Source organism: Gobius niger, assembly GCF_951799975.1.
Source record: "Gobius niger genome assembly, chromosome: 8".
In the NCBI taxonomy this organism is placed as follows: domain Eukaryota; kingdom Metazoa; phylum Chordata; class Actinopteri; order Gobiiformes; family Gobiidae; genus Gobius; species Gobius niger.
Genome location: NC_136859.1, coordinates 1,446,497 through 1,464,799, shown reverse-complemented (window position 1 = coordinate 1,464,799; position 18,303 = coordinate 1,446,497). Strand labels below are relative to the sequence as shown.

General features: G+C 41.1%; 1 protein-coding gene across 1 annotated transcript in view; it reads left to right on the top strand.

The window, feature by feature from the left end:
• Positions 1-18,303, top strand: part of LOC306966775 (partitioning defective 3 homolog) — a gene marked incomplete at its 3' end in the record, with an annotated part of 100,316 nt that overhangs the window by 564 nt on the left and 81,449 nt on the right. The gene's annotated exons all lie outside the window — the stretch shown is intronic.

Sequence of the window (18,303 nt, the reverse complement as noted above, 5' to 3'; positions counted from 1 at the left end):
CTTCTGTGCGTAAAGCTGCCTCCAGAACCGTCCCGACCGCTTTAACTCCTTCTCCTCGGCCGTGGTTCCCTCTCTTAGCGGTTTCCAGCAGCTGCGGTTTGTTGTGCTGCGCTCAATATGGCGCAAAGTTGCCAAGTGATCTCCAAAACGCTGCACTTTTACGCGCAGAGCTCTCCGCACGCGCCGTCCGCCTTCACTTAAACTCATATTCCCTTATATTATGAGCTCTTTTCTGATGTTTTGTGCAACTGGTGGCGTTGTGCTGCTCCGCGCACACACACACACACACACACGTACACACACGCACACGCACACACCGCCATTGTGGCTGCAGCCTGGACAGTTCTGGGAAGCCGCGGAGTTTCCTTGCGGACGCGCCGCGCTCTGGGAAGTTGTTTGGTTGATTTTGACGCAGATCTGAGGAGGTGAAATGCGGGTTTGGGGGCGAGCGCAGACCGCGGAGTGCAAACTGTGTGGGGAGGGGAGGGGGGGTGCGTGTCCTCAGATGGGTGAACAGGGACTAGCCGCGGTAGCTTAGCATCTCCAGGCTCCGGGAGGGAGAGGGAGGAGAGTTGGCCGAGTTTGGGAGCGGGTTTTGTCGCGAGGCTTCTGGGTTGTTGTGATGTGGGAACAGCTGGGTGAAGTGTGGGACAAACTGTGCTAAAGTGGGGGTGTTATGTGTTATTATATCCAGCATGTCTTTGTAAGTGGTGCAGGTTTGAGGAGAGAGAAGCTGTGTTGTTTATAATCTGTTCACTGTGATTATTGGGAAACATGTAACAGTGAACAGAACATAAAGGAAAACTTAACCTCTTAACTCCCACCTGAACGGATCCCATTTCCCCCGGTTTGGCTTTTACCCGAATCAAAAAGTTTCTTGGGGGGAAAAAAGCACAAAAACAGCCACAAAAAATTAGAAAACAAGGATGTAAACGCGACAAAAAAGTGACAAAAATTCAACAAAAATGGAAAAAAAAGAAAAGAAAAAAAAAAACATACAAAAGGTGACACAACACGGCAACAACGCAAGGAAAAAGATCAGTTTTGTGGGTCTTAGCTTTCAAATGAGGTGCTACACAGGCCTATATAACGGCCAAAGAGGACAGAAGGCATTTGGTTCAGGCGGGCGGTCAGAGGTTCAATGGGAAACTATGAACAGAACATAAAGGAAAACTTTATAGTGTTTAGGGGGAGACACTTTCAGATCCTTCACGTCCTACAAGGAGATCTGTGCAGTTTTACAAAAGTAATGAGTTCCCCGAATACATGACTAACAGGGGCGGGTCTAGAGGGGCCGTAAAGGTCTTGATGCACTGCAAAAAGTGGATTCTAAGCAAGTAACAAATGTCTTAAAGGTTTATCTTACTTTAAGAAATAAGTTCTTATTTTTTCCCTAAAAAGTAATAATGTTTTGTGGAGCAAAGTTTTCTTGAGGAAAAAAATCTTGTTTTAGGAAATAAAATCCTGCCATTTCTTGTTCAGATAAATTTGCTGAAAAAATGCTGATTTTTCTCGTAACAAGAAAGAAAAACTTTTTGAATTTTCTTCAGTTTTAGACAAAGAAAAACTAAGATCAACAACAACTCTTAATGTAAGAACTGCTTCTCACAGAGAGATAATACATTCCATTCTTTAAAGTGGGCGGCTCGGTGGCACAGCGGTTAGAGCCTCAGCTTCACAGCTCGAAGGTCCCGGGTTCGATTCCCACCAGGACGGGGCCTTTCTGTGTGGAGCATGTTCCCCCCATGGCTCCACATCATGGAGACGGGTCCCTTAAATGTACCTTAAATATTAGTATTTATTAAGACAGCGGCACTGATGGTAGAGCGGGTCGTCTCATGATCGTAAGGTCAGGGGTTCGAATCCCACCTCCTGAAAGTGCACATTGTCGTTGTGTCCTTGGGCAAGACACTTCACCCACATTGCCCCCCCAGTGTCTGCATACATTGGTGTGTGAATGAGAGCATGAATGGGTGAGTGGATCCTTGCTGTGAAGTGCTTTGAGCCTAATGTAGGTGGAAAAGCACTTTATAAGTTGAGACCATTTACCAAGAATATTTTGCTCAAAAATGTGTGTCATTTAGAACATTTTACTTAAATCAAGCAACATTTAAGTAACATATCCAACAATTTCTCACTAAATAAGAATGTTTTCCTTTAATTATTCCATTTTCTGAGGACATTTTGCTTAATTCTAGTTATTTATTTGCTTAAATTTAGTGTTTCTTTCTTGTTTTATGATGATAAAAATATTCTAGAAATAAGAATTCTTAGCAAGAAAGAAATGCTGACCCGTTGGCAGAATGTTTTCCTCTGTCCTGTTGTAAACTATGTGTTCCATAAACGTTCAGGACGTCACAGCGTGTGGTTCTTTAGATCCAGGTAAAGAACGTTTCTAACTGAACACGGCCTGTTTGTGTCCGGCCTCGTCCTCGTCCTCGTCCTCGTCCTCGTCCTCGGCCTCGTCCTCGTCCTCGTCCTCGTCTTCGTCTTGTTGCATTTTTAATGAAGCCGCTCTTCTCTGAGTTCAAACACGCCGCGCTTCATTTAAACAAACTCTGCTCCTTCAGTCACAAACGGCTCCTAACGAAATCATGACATCGCTCCATAATCTGCACCGGGGTCGGCAACGTCAGGCCCGGGGGCCAAATCCGGCCCTGCAGCACAGAACCTCCGGCCCCCAAGATGATTATGTGAAACATTATTGTGCAAATAAGAGTCAGGTACCTGTAAAAATGTGAGGAACAGTGTCAGTATTTTAAAAACATCACACTTGGTCATATTGTTAAACAGTGATTCTGCACTGGGGGGTCGGGACCCTGAAGTGGGTCGCGAGTCTAAACTTTTATTCAATATTTTCCATCTGAAACTGCACAGAAACATTAACCCCGTAACTCCCACCTGAACCGAGCACCTTTTCTCCAGCTTTACCCCAATCCAAAAGCTTCTGGAAAAAAGGTGTGGAAATATCAACAGAACTGAGACGAAAACAATGATGGAAATGTGACAAAAAAAGTGAGAAAACATTGACAAAAAGTGACGAAAAATGTATGAAAAAGTGGCAAAAATGACGAAAAAATGATAAAAATGTGATTAAAAAAATTGACGAAAAAATTACACAAAAAATTACAAAAATGTGATAAAAAATTTACCAAAAAATGACAAAAATTTGATTTAAAAAATGACAGAAAAGTTACAAAAATGAGTTGAATACCCAACAAAAAATGATGGAAAAAAAATCTGACGTGAGGAGAAAGATCCTCTGGGTTCAGGCGGGAGTTAAGAGGTTAATAACGGTGTCTGTTAAAGTGAATGTTTTCATCTCAGTCTTATTTGGAAATCTACGGCTTGTTCAACAAAAACTTGTGGAAAATACAATATTTATACGACAGTTTTATTTGTGTCCTGGGCTCGTCGTCCGAGGTGATGGTGGTTCCAAAGCCCTGACACTCGGGAACCACTGAGGTTAAACTTTAGTTCTTTACTTTTGGCCATAATGTTGAGGTTGTTGAGGAGATGAAACTCCACGACGTAAACTCCGCCCCCTCTGATCTTTACTGTTCCTGGAAAACACCAGGATGAAGCTCTGAAACAGTTCTGTGTTTGTTTTGGTGAAAAGTTTCCCGTTTTGTCCGATTCTCTTTCCTCTGTTTGATGAAATGCAGCCTTTCTGTGTTACGAATGTGACGTGGTTTCTCTCTGCCCTTCCCTAACCACAGACCCCCCCCCTCGTCACCTCACCCCCCCCCCCCCCCCCCTCACCATGACTGGGTGAATTGAACTCCTGTTGCCCCACATGTGTCGGGGCTAGTGTTTCATGGGCGTGTGCGGCTAAACTTAGGCCGATTATTCCACTCACAGCCTCACGGATGCTTCACATTTCAGGGCAGAGCTCAGAGATCCACGTTCAGCTCCACGTTCAGCTCCACATTCAGCTTTATGTTCAGCTCCACGTTCAGCTCCATCTTCTCTCCACGTTCAGCTCCATCTTCTCTCCACGTTCAGCTCCATCTTCTCTCCACATTCAGCTCCATCTTCTCTCCACATTCAGCTCCATCTTCTCTCCAAATTCAGCTCCTTCTTCTCTCCACATTCAGCTCCACATTCAGCTCCACATTCAGCTCCATCTTCTCTCCACATTCAGCTCCTTCTTCTCTCCACATTCAGCTCCTTCTTCTCTCCACATTCAGCTCCACATTCAGCTCCACATTCAGCTCCATCTTCTCTCCACATTCAGCTCCTTCTTCTCTCCACATTCAGCTCCTTCTTCTCTCCACATTCAGCTCCACATTCAGCTCCATCTTCTCTCCACGTTCAGCTCCTTCTTCTCTCCACGTTCAGCTCCATCTTCTCTCCACGTTCAGCTCCATCTTCTCTCTACATTCAGCTCCATCTTCTCTCCACATTCAGCTCCTTCTTCTCTCTACATTCAGCTCCATCTTCTCTCCACATTCAGCTCCATCTTCTCTCCACGTTCAGCTCCATCTTCTCTCCACGTTCAGCTCCATCTTCTCTCCACATTCAGCTCCACATTCAGCTCCACATTCAGCTCCATCTTCTCTCTACATTCAGCTCCATCTTCTCTCCACATTCAGCTCCACATTCAGCTCCATCTTCTCTCCACATTCAGCTCCTTCTTCTCTCCACGTTCAGCTCCATCTTCTCTCCACGTTCAGCTCCATCTTCTCTCCACGTTCAGCTCCTTCTTCTCTCCACATTCAGCTCCATCTTCTCTCCACATTCAGCTCCTTCTTCTCTCCACGTTCAGCTCCATCTTCTCTCCACGTTCAGCTCCATCTTCTCTCCACGTTCAGCTCCTTCTTCTCTCCACATTCAGCTCCATCTTCTCTCCACATTCAGCTCCTTCTTCTCTCCACATTCAGCTCCATCTTCTCTCCACATTCAGTTCCACATTCAGCTCCATCTTCTCTCCACATTCAGCTCCATCTTCTCTCCACATTCAGCTCCTTCTTCTCTCCACATTCAGCTCCACATTCAGCTCCATCTTCTCTCCACGTTCAGCTCCTTCTTCTCTCCACGTTCAGCTCCATCTTCTCTCCACGTTCAGCTCCATCTTCTCTCTACATTCAGCTCCATCTTCTCTCCACATTCAGCTCCACATTCAGCTCCTTCTTCTCTCCACATTCAGCTCCACATTCAGCTCCATCTTCTCTCCACGTTCAGCTCCTTCTTCTCTCCACGTTCAGCTCCATCTTCTCTCCACGTTCAGCTCCATCTTCTCTCTACATTCAGCTCCATCTTCTCTCCACATTCAGCTCCTTCTTCTCTCTACATTCAGCTCCATCTTCTCTCCACATTCAGCTCCATCTTCTCTCCACGTTCAGCTCCATCTTCTCTCCACGTTCAGCTCCATCTTCTCTCCACATTCAGCTCCACATTCAGCTCCACATTCAGCTCCATCTTCTCTCTACATTCAGCTCCATCTTCTCTCCACATTCAGCTCCACATTCAGCTCCATCTTCTCTCCACATTCAGCTCCTTCTTCTCTCCACGTTCAGCTCCATCTTCTCTCCACGTTCAGCTCCATCTTCTCTCCACGTTCAGCTCCATCTTCTCTCCACGTTCAGCTCCTTCTTCTCTCCACATTCAGCTCCATCTTCTCTCCACATTCAGCTCCTTCTTCTCTCCACATTCAGCTCCATCTTCTCTCCACATTCAGTTCCACATTCAGCTCCATCTTCTCTCCACATTCAGCTCCTTCTTCTCTCCACATTCAGCTCCATCTTCTCTCCACATTCAGCTCCTTCTTCTCTCCACATTCAGCTCCATCTTCTCTCCACATTCAGCTCCATCTTCTCTCCACATTCAGCTCCTTCTTCTCTCCACATTCAGCTCCACATTCAGCTCCATCTTCTCTCCACATTCAGCTCCATCTTCTCTCCACATTCAGCTCCATCTTCTCTCCACATTCAGCTCCATCTTCTCTCCACGTTCACTTTTTGAATCACATTTTTGTAATTTTTGTGTGTGTTTTTTTTCCTTGTTATTCTTTTATTTTTGTCTCCCCCTTTTGTCACTTTTTTCACGAAGCTTTTAGATTTGGGTAAAGTCGGTTCAGGTGGGGGTGAAGAGGTTAAGCTCACTTACCTTCTCAGCGAAATAACACAGATAAAAACATTTACATTTCAATATCTTTGGGCTGAAAATGATCGACACATGAACATTCACAATGTTTAAATCTAAAAAGACAGACATGAACCACATAGATTAAATTAATAAAACTGAGCTCTAGCCCACAGTTACATCGACATCGAGATATGAAGCTTAGTCTGTGTCGTTCAGTCCTGGTCTTTGTCTTAAATGACTTGAATTGAGGAAATGTTTCTTGTTTTGAGCGGTTTTCATTCATTTAGACACTTTTCCTGATCGGATCAAGTTTACTTTGCTTGTTTGAGGACATTTCAGACCAGTTCTAGGGTAAATCTCGCTTGAAATAAGAAAGTAAAATTGCCAATGAGACGAGACCAATTTTCTTACCCCATTGGCAAAGAAAATGACCTGAAATAAGGATGAAATTAGGGCGGCTCGATTATTGAAAAAGTAATGATCACGATTATTTTTGTCATAATTGAAATCACGATTATTCAAACGATTATTTGTTGCCTTTAAAAAAAGCTCTGGTCTTTTTCCTCACGTCATCAGATTTTTTTTCTGTCATTTTTTTGTTGGGAATTCAACTCATTTTTGTCACTTTATTGTCATTTTTTTGGTCATTTTTTTTGGTCATTTTTTTGTCCATTTTTTGTCCATTTTTTGTCCATTTTTTCACATTTTGGTCATTTTTTTTGTCACATTTTTTTTTGCCATTTTTTTGTCAATTTTTTGTAGTTTTTTTTTGTAATTTTTTAACATTTTTGTCATTTTTTTTGTCATTTTTTGCCATTTTTTTGTAATTTGTTGTAATTTTTTGTCAATTTTTGTCAATTTTTGTCAATTTTTGGTAATTTTTTTGTCCATTTTTATCACATTTTTGTAATTTTTTTTGCCAAATTTTGTCAATTTTTTATCACATTTTTGTAGTTTTTTTGTTTCATTTTTGTAACATTTTTGTCATTTTTTCGGGTAATTTTTCGTCAATTTTTTACTCACATTTTTGTAATTTTTTCGACAATTTTTCATCAAATTTTTGTCATTTTTTTGTCACATTTTGTAACATTTTTGTGACATTTTTGCCACTTTTTCATCAATTATTCGTCACTTTTATGTCAATGTTTTCTCACTTTTTTGTCACATTTCCATCATTGTTTTCGTCTCAGTTTTGTTGCTATTTTCACAGCTTTTGTCCAGAAGCTTATTTAGTAATAGTTTACTGTTGTGATCGAAATCGTAATCGAATTTCGGTTAATTGCACAGCCCCAGACGAAATGTATCGAAACGAGTCAGAAACATCTCAGAACAAGTGAAATAATCCGGGACAAATGCCCAACAACAATTTACCTTGTCAAAACAACTAAAATGTGGATTATTATGCTCAAATTGAGATGTTTATACTGATCTAGTTGAAAACTGGAGATAATTTAAATGTGTTTTCTTCTGCTTCAGTTTCAAAGCTCTGATCGTCGCGTCGCTCACTCGTGTTTGTTTCCAGTTCAGGAGTTTTGATCCTGTTCGAGCCTGAGTCTAAATCGAGCTCGGACGGATTAACAGATGAGGTTCACCTTCAACAGGAACCACTGCCCCTCTGTCCCAGAAGTGACCGGGCCACGTCCGGGCCACGTCCGGGCCACGTCCGGGCTCAGGCTGCAGACGCCTGGGGGAATATTACACTAAGATGGCTGATTAACTCCCGCCTGAACCAAGAGGATCTTTTTTTTGTCATTTTTTCGTCCATTTTTTTTATCACATTTTGGTCACATTTTTAGTCCAATTTTTGTCATTTTTTGTTAAAATCAATTTTTGTAATTTTTTCATCAAAATTTTGTCATTTTTTTGTAACTTTTTTGTCATTTTTTGTAATTTTTTTTGTCAATTTTTGTAATTTTTATGTCACATTTTTGTCATTTTTTTCTCCTTTTTTTGTAATTTTTTGTCAATATTTTGTCAATTTTTTGTCAATTTTTATGTCACATTTTTGTAATTTTTTCATCAAATTTTCATCAATTTTTTGTCATTTTTTGTCACATTTTTTGTCATTTTTTTTAAAATCATTTGTCAATAATTATTTGGTAATTTTTCGTCCATTTTTTAACACATTTTTTTCACATTTTTTGTCAATTTTTTATCACATTTTTGGTCATTTTTTGCCAATTTCGTGTGGCATTTTTGTGAAATTTTTGCCTTTTTTTCATCAATTTTTTGTCACTTTTTTGTCACATTTCCATCATTGTTTCCGTCTCAGTTTTGTTACTTTTTCCCAGAAGCTTTTGAACTGGGGTAAAGCCAAACTGGACAAAATGTGCTCCGTTCAGGTGGAGGTTAAGGGGTTAAATTCACTATATTTTTGTAAAAGAGGTTCTAAGACACTTGATTGGCAGATGGACATTGGAATTTCATGCAAATCACAATCTCTACTTCGGGTCGATCTCAATAATCGTCATGTGACTTTCGAACCGTTTCTTTGGCAGAAGCTGCTCCTCGTTTTGGAGTTTGGACGAGACAAAGGAAGGTCTTTGTGATAAATGAACCTGGAGGAAAGAATTTAGAGTACAGACGAGGACTCGAGAACCTTCACTGAAGATCTTCACCGCAGGTTCTTGACGTAAAGTGTTGTCGTTTATCCGAGCTCTGATGTTGATCCTTGATTTCGACACATCGGGCACGACTCGTCTCACTCCTGTCAGAAGCTTTGTAATGAGTGATTGTTTGGCCTGGTCTGAGATCAGCGTCTCCATGGCTCCTGTTGTTCCCTGTTGTTCCTCTCTGCTCCAGATGTTCTGCTAATGAAGTCGCCGGTGGGTGTTTCTCAGGAGAGCAGAGCCGTGTCGGGGCCTGTTCGTGTGAAGTGGCCGCTGGAGCTTTTACTGCCAGAGTGTGGAGCCTCTGTGAAACTCCACTGTCTCTGAAACTGAGGCCTCTCTCAGGTCTCTGGTCCAGGCCTGTCCCAGTCCTCTCTCAGCCCTCTGGTCCAGGCCTGACTCCTCTTTCAGTCCTCAGCTCTCTGGTCCAGGCCTGACTCCTCTCTCAGTCCTCAGCTCTCTGGTCCAGGCCTGACTCCTCTCTCAGTCCTCTCTCAGCTCTCAGCTCTCTGTTCCAGGCCTGACTCCTCTCTCAGTCCTCTCTCAGCTCTCTCTGGTCCAGGCCCGAGTCCTCTCTCAGTCCTCTCTCAGTCCTCTCCCAGTCCTCTCTCAGTCCTCTCTCAGTCCTCTCTCAGTCCTCTCTCAGTCCCCTCACAGTCCTCTCTCAGTCCTCTCTGGTCCAGGCCTGAGTCCTCTCTCAGCTCTCTGGTCCAGGCCTGAGTCCTCTCTCAGTCCTCTCTCAGTCCTCTCTCAGTCCTCTCTCAGTCCTCTCTCAGTCCTCTCTCAGTCCTCTCTCAGTCCTCTCTCAGTCCTCTCTCAGTCCTCTCTCAGTCCTCTCTCAGTCCTCTCTCAGCTCTCTCTGGTCCAGGCCCGGGGCTGTGTCTGTGGTGGCCTGTAGCTCCTCCCCAAAGCCTCAGAGTGCTGCTTCATCAGTCTGAGAGTCTGGCTCTGCTGTGGGACTGACCCGCTTTAACCTCCACACAGTAACTTCACTCTGATCTCCCACAGACTCCGCTCCCTCTGCAGCGACAGAAACCACAGCACGAGGAGGACACGGCCTCAGTGTGGAAAGAGTTTAATGTCAGAGTAATGATTATTCTGTGAAACATCGGCCCAGCCCCCTTCATATCGGTGTCAGACCCGGGCGAGCTCTGGATCCTCGGCTCTGGATCCTCAGCTCTGGATCCTCGGCTCTGGATCCTCGGCTCTGGATCCTCGGCTCTGGATCCTCGGCTCTGGATCCTCGGCTCTGGATCCTCGGCTCTGGATCCTCGGCTCTGGATCCTGGGCTCTGGATCCTGGGCTCTGGATCCTCGGCTCTGGATCCTCGGCTCTGGATCCTGGGCTCTGGATCCTGGGCTCTGGATCCTGGGCTCTGGATCCTCGGCTCTGGATGCTCTGGATGCTCTGGATCCTGGGCTCTGGATCCTGGGCTCTGGATCCTGGGCTCTGGATCCTGGGCTCTGGATCCTGGGCTCTGGATCCTGGGCTCTGGATCCTGGGCTCTGGATCCTGGGCTCTGGATCCTGGGCTCTGGATCCTCGGCTCTGGATCCTCGGCTCTGGATGCTCTGGATGCTCTGGATCCTCGGCTCTGGATCCTCGGCTCTGGATCCTCGGCTCTGGATCCTCCTCTCTGGATCCTCGGCTCTGGATCCTCGGCTCTGGATCCTCATCTCTGGATCCTCGGCTCTGGATCCTCGGCTCTGGATCCTCGGCTCTGGATCCTCGGCTCGGTCTCTCTGATCGTCCACTGGTCGTAATGTTGTGGCCGATCCCCCGGGTCACTGGCCGTTCATTAGCAGCTGATTGTTTCTCTCTTGTGTTAATGACGACAGTAACGTGAGGCATGTGGAGGTTTACTGACGAGTTCAACCACCACCTTTGAAACTCTGCTGAACCTTCGGGAAGATCTGCTGCTTTGGATTGTCCTGTTATCGTTTGTAGATTTGAGTAATGGCCGCCTGGATCAGTGAGGACGATGGGAAGAGGAATCTGTTCTTTTGAGTACTGACGTCGGTTGTTGTAGTTGTTTTGCTTTCGTTTGCTGCTCTGGAGCTTCACTTCCTCTGCTGCTGATCTGAAGTGTCTGCAGAAGAATCGAGTTTGTCTGAAACAAACTGAAACTGTTCTCACGCTAGAAACAGACGAGTGTTTCTCGATTACCAGGTCTGGTCGCGTCACGGTGATCGTTTGTTCGTGGTTAAAATGGCCTCAGCGCACGAGCCTGGCCTTAACCTCTTAACTCCCGCCTGAACCGAGAGGATCTTTTTCCTCAATTCAGATTTTTTTTTCCATCATTTTTTTGTTGGGCATTCAACTCATTTTTGTAACTTTTTTATCAATTTTTTGTAATTTTTTATCAACTTTTTGTAATTGTTTTGTCACATTTTTATCACATTTTTGTCACATTTTTTGACATTTTTTGTCAATTTTTTTGTCATTTTTTCGTCACTTTTTTGTCATTTTTTCGTCACTTTTTTAATCAATTTATCATTTTTTGGTCCATTTTTTTAATCATTTTTTTTTATCATTTTTTTGTCATTTTTTGTCAACTTTTTGTAATTTTTTTGTCAAATTTTTATCACATTTTTGTCCCATTTTTCTCATTTTTTCGTCACTTTTTTGTCAACTTTTTGTAATTTTTTTGTCACATTTTTGTCACATTTTTGACATTTTTTGGTCAATTTTTTTGTTTTTTTTAATCACATTTAAAAAAAAAATTGTCACATTTTTTTCATTTTTTTGTCAATTTTTCCTCAAATTTTTGTCATTTTTTCTGCATTTTGGTATTTTTTTGTCCAATTTTTATCACATTTTTGTCATATTTTTGTAATTTTTTTGTCACATTTTGTCAAATTTTTCTCACTTTTTTCTCACATTTCCATCATTGTTTTCGTCTCAGTTCTGTCGCCATTTCCTCACCTTTTTCCCAGAAGCTTTTGGATTGGGGCAAAGCCAAACTGGAGAAAAAGTGCTCGGTTCAGGCGGGAGTTAAGGGGTTAAACTGTGTCTGATTGTAACGTCTTCACAGCAGGTTTCTGACAGAAATATGAGGTGGGTTCTTCCAGCATGTGCAGCCTGTGATTCAGACACACTTTTATTAGAGAAGATTCAAACTGAGGATGATCTTGTGTTGTTTGATGAATTGTTTGTTGAAAAGCCTCAAATGTTCTGGATCGGTGATGATGACAGGATGAAATGGCCTGGATGAGTCGACTTGTTTATTCTAATAAGTTCATGTGTGGTATTTTGTGCTACTGTCTGGCATCTGCTCTGTTTGTTGGTGTTATTGTGTCTTATAAAACCATTAGGGCGGGGCACATGTATGTAAGACACAATAATAACAACTATTAGTTTGTGTAACTCCATAAAACGTCTCTTTGTCTCTCGCACATTTGTACCTTGTTGCTGATGAAACATAATAAATGAGCCCCGTGATGTTTAACAGCAGGTTTACAAGTTCTGCAGCTCAACCGCAGGAAAAAGAAAACACAGGCTTTACATGAAATATTAAAACTGTCAGTCATGCAGCTCCAGCTCAGAACGTTCAGCAGTTATGGAGACTGAAGCTTTAAAGAGGGGGTATTCTGCTTTTTTCAGTCCCATAGCACCAGTCTATATCACACTACAATGATGACAAACCTTCTGTTGGTCTGTAAATGCAGTAAATTAGAATAACAGCCTTGTATAAAATGTCTCTCTCAAAATGGCTGTAGTGAATGTCTTGAAATAGGCCTCTGTCTCTTTAAGAACCTCTGAGCCTGTGTAAAAAAAAGTGTAAAAAAATTACAAAAAATGACGAAAAGGTATAAAAAAAAAGGACAAAAAAAAGACAAAAATTGGCAAAAAACTAACAAAAAAGTAGCAAAAAAAGTGGCAACAAAATACGAAAAAATGACAAAAAAAGTGGCAAAAAATGACAAAAAGGTTTTTTAAAAAATGACCAAAAAAAGGCAAAAAACTGACAAAAAGTGGCAAAAAAATTACGGAAAAGTGACAAAAAAGTAGCAAAAAAAGGGACATAAAAAGTGACAACAAAGTATCAAGAAAGTTTCAAAAACATGACAAAAAAGTGGCAAAAAAATTACAAAAAAGTATCAAGAAAGTGTCAAAAACAGGACAAAAGAGAGTGACTTTCTTGGTAAAATGTCTCGTAAGAGTTCGGAGCTTCAGAGCTGCTTCATGATGAGCAAACCTTCTGTTGGTCTGTAAATGCAGTAAATTAGAATAACTGCCTTGTATAAAATGTCTCTCTCAAAATGGCTGTAGTGAATGTCTTGAAATAGGCCTCTGTCTCTTTAAGAACCTCTGAGCCTGTGTAAAAAAAAAAGTGTAAAAAAATTACAAAAAATGACGAAAAGGTATTAAAAAAAAGGACAAAAAAGTCTAAAAAAAATTGGCGAAAAAGTAGCCAAAAAAAATGACAAAAAAGTGGCAAAAAATTACAAAAAGGTTTTTAAAAATTTGACAAAAAAAGTGACGAAAAAGTAGCAAAAAAAGGGACATAAAAAGTGACAACAAAGTATCAAGAAAGTTTAAAAAACATGACAAAAAAGTATCAAGAAAGTGTCAAAAACAGGACAAAAGAGTGACTTTCTTGGTAAAATGTCTCGTAAGAGTTCGGAGCTTCAGAGCTGCTTCATGATGACAAACCTTCTGTTGGTCTGTAAATGCAGTAAATCAGAATAACTGCCTTGTATAAAATGTCTCTCTCAAAATGGCTGTAGTGAATGTCTTGAAATAGGCCTCTGTCTCTTTAAGAACCTCTGAGCCTGTGTAAAAAAAAAAGTGTAAAAAAATTACAAAAAATGACGAAAAGGTATAAAAAAAAATGACAAAAAAATGACAAAAAATGGCAAAAAACTAACGAAAAAGTGATGAAAAAGTAGCAAAAAAAGTGGCAAAAAAAATACAAAAAAATGACAAAAAAGTGGCAAAAAATTATAAAAAGGTTTTTAAAAAAAATGACAAAAAAAAGCCTAAAAAAGTGACGAAAAAGTAGCAAAAAAAGGGACATAAAAAGTGACAACAAAGTATCAAGAAAGTTTCAAAAACATGACAAAAAAGTGTCTAAAAAGTGGCAAAAAAATTACAAAAAAGTATCAAGAAAGTTTCAAAAACATGACAAAAAAGTGTCTAAAAAGTGGCAAAAAAATTACAAAAAAGTATCAAGAAAGTGTCAAAAACAGGACAAAAGAGTGACTTTCTTGGTAAAATGTCTCGTAAGAGTTCGGAGCTTCAGAGCTGCTTCATGATGACCAAACCATCTGTTGGTCTGTAAATGCAGTAAATTACAATAACTGCCTTGTATAAAATGTCTCTCTCAAAATGGCTGTAGTGAATGTCTTGAAATAGGCCTCTGTCTCTTTAAGAACCTCTGACCCCGTGTAAAAAAAAAAGTGTAAAAAAATTACAAAAAATGACGAAAAGGTATAAAAAAAAATGACAAAAAAATGACAAAAAATGGCAAAAAACTAACGAAAAAGTGATGAAAAAGTAGCAAAAAAAGTGGCAAAAAAATACAAAAAAATGACAAAAAAGTGGCAAAAAATTACAAAAAGGTTTTTAAAAAATGACAAAAAAAGCCTAAAAAAATGACAAAAAGTGGCAAAAAAATTACGGAAAAGTGACGAAAAAGTAGCAAAAAAACGGACATAAAAAGTGACAACAAAGCATCAAGAAAGTTTCAAAAACATGACAAAAAAGTGTCTAAAAAGTGGCAAAAAAATTGCAAAAAAGTATCAAGAAAGTGGCAAAAACAGGACAAAAGAGTGACTTTCTTGGTAAAATGTCTCGTAAGAGTTCGGAGCTTCAGAGCTGCTTCATGATGACAAACATTCTGTTGGTCTGTAAATGCAGTAAATTAGAATAACTGCCTTGTATAAAATGTCTCTCTCAAAATGGCTGTCGTGAATGTCTTGAAATAGGCCTCTGTCTCTTTAAGAACCTCTGAGCCTTTAGACACGCCCCCTCCACACGCTGTCTGTGGCATCAGTGGGGAGGGGGTTCTGCTGAGGAGCAGTGGTTGGTCACTCGGCTGGTGACGAAAGCTCGGAGGCGTCTCCAGGAGGTGGGGGCGTTCCTAGGAGGACTCAGGCAAACCTATCCCTAAAATGGCCGCCATCAGAGTTTTTACAGATTACTCAAAAATACGTGAATGTGCCAAGGCAACACTTCAGCCATGTTTTTAATGAGGGAGTGACATAATAACATGAGGGAAAGCTGGAAAAAGTCCATTTTGCATAATACCCCCCCTTTAAGTTGCTGATGAAGTTGCTCCGCTCTCGTACAAAGTAGAACAAAGAAACCAGTGTAAAAGTCCATCTGGTTCTGGAGCTGGGTTCCTCTCCGTGCTGCTCGGTTCCTCTCCGCGCTCCGGGAACAGATTACATGAATTATGAATCGTGAAGTCAGATTAACGAAGTGCGATGGGATTGAGTACTCAGGCTGATGAGGACGACGCTAAATTTAGACCCGCCGCAAAACTGTCATGACGACGGCGAGCTCTGACACCGTCCCAGGCCTGCTCGCGCTGTAGTTCAAACCTCTACAATCCTCTACAAACACGGAGCGTGTGAAAGCAGAACACCCCTTCTCTTCAGCTCAAGTTGGTGCAGTCCAAGGAGACAGAGAAGTGTCTGCTGGAGAAGGGGAGGAGCCAGGTGAAGGGCATCAGAGTCGGGAGTCACTGATACCACTTTTTCTAAAACCGATACGAGTCCTTTGATTTAAGTACTCGCCGATACCGAATAACGATACGAGTACAAGGCATTTTCTTCAACATTCTTACTTTTCACAGCAGATTGGTTTGTAATTAGTAAATTTACTCATTTACATTTCCTTAAGTAAAGTCGGCGACACATTTAAGAGCAGTTATATTAGAATTGTGCTGATGCCATTTATTTATTTTCATTCAATATAATTTATATTTTTATGTCTCTGTCCATCACAGACAGAAAAGCCCATGTCCTAAAGCTCCCAATGCCTGAGCTTTATTCATTTATGTGTTTTTATGTAACAATAGTATTGAGATGTTTCTTAAATGGTCTCTTTTCGTCTTTACTTCAGCTCCTGTAGATTTTCTCGTGTGTTTGTAGTAACTTAGCGAGTAGCTCCAGCGTTTTCATTGTTCTGCTGCAGCTCATTTTCCCTCAATATAAACATGCTGTATGTCTTTAATTTGGATTTTCTGAGGACTTTTTAGTCGCTGGGTTAGTTTTTCAGATGAATAAACCCCTGGGCTTAAAACGGCGTCAGAATGGCCAAAACTGTTAGCCGCGAGTTAGCAACGTTATCCTGTATGTTGTAAACACTGCAGACGCTGAAGCGAGTTAGCATCGTTAGCCTGTATGTTGTAAACACTGCAGACGCTGAAGCGAGTTAGCATCGTTAGCCTGTATGTTGTAAACACTGCAGACATTTTTTCACATTTTCTGCCTCGTGATTTTTTCAATAAAAAAAAATGTGCCTTGGCTCAAAAAAGGTTGAAAAACACTGCTCTAAAGACCAATTTTTCAAAGGTTTTGAAGCTCTCCGGTCCTACACGGACGAGCATCACCTGAGATCTTTCAGTCCGACAGCCCTCCAGTGTTTAGTTTGAGTAAGAGAAGTAAAGATACCAGCATGGCGTAGTGATTTCAGCCCCTCTCAGCCTCTCTGGTGATTTAGACTCTGATGCTTCTGAAGCGTGGGCTGTGACCATGAACATGTCCCACTTCTGTCGTGTCGCTCTCATCGCCCTCACGTCCACTGAAGGCCTTTAATCCAACAAATGACCCCCCACTCCCCCCTCACACTGAGGGTTATAGTCCGGACTCTAACCCCCCCCCCCTCAGAAACGCTTCAGAGACTCTTCTTTCAGTCATCTGGGTCTCAACAAACCACAGACACTGAGCCAGACTCTGACAGTGGAGGAAGAGGAGGAGGAGGAGCTGTTCTGTCAGACTGTGGCCTCTGACCATAGAACTATAGAACTACATAACTCTATAACTACATAACTCTATAACTCTATACCTCTATAACTCTATAACTCTATAACTCTATAACTCTATAACTCTATAACAATATAACTATATAACTCTACAACTACATAATCTATACCTCTTTACCTAAATCCAAAAGCTTAAAAGAAAATAATCAAAATAGCGACGAGGATGAAAACGGGACCAAAATGTGCCGGAAAAGCAACAAAAAACGTGACAAAAAAGCAACGATAAAAAGCTACGAAAAAACAGCAAAAAATCCACAAAAACACAACAAAAATGTGACGAAAACACAACTACAAAGCAACAAATAAACACCCAAAAAAAAAATGACAAAAACACAACAAAGCAACGAAAAAAAGCAATGAAAAACATGACAAAAAAGAGACGAAAACACAACAAAGCAATAAAGAACCAACAAAATTGCCATAATAACATAACAAAAACACAAGACAGTGACAAATACACAAAAAAAAGCACAAGTGACAAAAAATGTGACAAAAACACACTAAAAAAGTTATGAAAAAGCAACAAAAAACATGACAAAAATGTGACAAAAATTCCACAAAAATGTCACAATAATTCAACAAAAAATAAAAAAAAAATCAACAAAAAATCAACAAAAATGTGGCTTTACCCCAATCCAAAAGCTTCTGGAAAAAAGGTGGGAAAATAGCAACAAAACTGAGACGAAAACAATGATGGAAATGTGACAAAAAAGTGACGAAAAATTGATGAAAAAGTGACAAAAATGTCACAAAAATGTCACAAGAAATTGACAAAAAAATGGACAAAAAAAGTACAAAAATATGACACAAATTTGCTAAAAATGTGACAAAAAAATGACAAAAAATTGATTAAAAAAAATGACAAAAATGTGACAAAAAAACGACAAAAAAATGGACAAAAAAATTGATAAAAATGTGACAAAAAATGACAAAAAATTGATGAAAAAATTTGATGAAAAAATGACAAAAAATGTGACAAAAAATTAGTGTAATACCCATTAAAAAATGATGGAAAAAAAATCTGATGACGTGAGGAAAAAGCTCCTCTCGGTTCAGGTGGGAGTTAAGAGGTTAACAGTGAAATAATATAGAACTTTTGTCTGCAAAGTAAAAGAAACTCTCCGTGTTTGCTGAAAACCTGGTTGCCTTGATCAGAGGGCGCGATGTCGCAATGGTTCTTGGGATACGGAGTTTCTATAGTCAGGAAGTGAATGATGTCACAGCCTTGTACCTTTGCCTTTTCTTCAACATCATGTCTTCTTTTTGGATTGAAATCAAACATTGCTACATGGCTGATTAGCTTTTGCGGTGACGTTTGTAGACGTTTCGAGGGGCGGGACTGTGGAGCTCTATAGAGACGCCTTTCCCAGATCTGTTCAGTAATAAGTGTCTTTGCAGGATCATGTAAACTCCCCAACCCTCCTGCTCGTCTCCGTCTCCTCCTCGTCTGCCGCCCCCAAACTCTCCCGGTATTCAGAGATGGTTCTTTTGGAGCAGCCGGCCCTGACCCCGCGCCGCCCAAATCCTCTTACGTCACCATTCTGACAAACTGTTGGTTCTATAAATATCCACAAATCCAAACGTGCGGCGCGAGAACTGCAGTCGGACCAGGGTC